The sequence below is a fragment of the Solanum tuberosum genome, unplaced genomic scaffold (genome assembly GCF_000226075.1).
Source record: "Solanum tuberosum cultivar DM 1-3 516 R44 unplaced genomic scaffold, SolTub_3.0 scf00426, whole genome shotgun sequence".
Classification (NCBI taxonomy): Eukaryota; Viridiplantae; Streptophyta; class Magnoliopsida; order Solanales; family Solanaceae; genus Solanum; species Solanum tuberosum.
Window position 1 is genome coordinate 173441 of NW_006239352.1, and position 1237 is coordinate 174677.

Here is a 1237-nt window from a genome sequence, read left to right on the forward strand (position 1 = left end):
AGAGATTGGTTGCTAATTTTGCAGGTATAAAGTCTACTAAATTCAATCAAATACAGGAGTCACCAGCAGAAGCTAGAACAATATTACAAATGGACAAGAATGAAGTGCCCAACATTAGAATAAAGAAAAGCCAGAATAACAAGCATCATTTTGGGGTGATACATCACGATTAAAATTATAAATATAACCAAGTACACAACAACGAATAACAGAAGAAAAAACATCTTAAACCTACTATAAAGTTAAAAGGAGCAAAGAAGTAATCCCTTGTATGAAGTTTGTAAGGATCATCCTGGGCTTGAGGCAGTGGTATCAGTTCTACAGAGCTCAACCTGCACAAATTAGGATAATGTTCTATATAAACTTCATCAAAAGGTCGAGCTAAGTGTATGAATTGTAAGAGTGATTTTATCTCGAGTTGCAATGGTCTAAGAAGTTGGTGGAGCTGAAGAAGTCTTCATTGATGTTAAATCCATGGCATTCGTGAAAGGCTTGAATGTCCCTGTGGATCTCTCTCAAGCACATCAAAGTTACAATGTCACAACGACTCAAGGATGATCATCCAGAGCTATCGGACATGCCTCAGGTCTGATGAGGTTCTTGAATCGATTTGAGAATTGGAGTTGTGGTGTCTACATCAGTTGAACTTGGAATAAGAGTAGGCTAGTTTACTTTTTTTCATTTTGGTTGTTTTTGTTGTTCATCTTGTATTCCTAAGATACTTAAAACAAAACTTTGAAGAGCTTGATTAGAAACAACAAAGTTTAAAGAACATTTTCAAAACTAGAAAATTAAAACCAGTAGAGAAAATAGAACCAGAAATAGATTAGAAACAATATACAAAATATTTTTCTTAAAGACGAAAGTTGAGGCCACTGAATACACAGTGTCCCCTTAAGGAAATTATTCCCCTCAAGTAAGGTTAATGGAATATATCCTCCCAGGATAGAACGATCTTACTCACCAGTGTATCGGTACCTAAAATCACGGTGTCAGTGAACCACTCAACGGCAGTAAAGTACACTTAGAATACTAGATTTAATAGTAGTAGTAGAAGAAGTCCAGAAAAATTCGTTCAACTTAAATGAGAGGAAACCCCTCAATTTATAGAAAACAAAGGGTAGTGTAAAAAGGTTCTTATTGTGCCTTACTGGAAAGGTCACAAACCTTTGGAAAAGTCACAATCTTTCAAAAAGGTCACAACCTTTCATAAAAGTCACAACTTTTCATAAAAGTC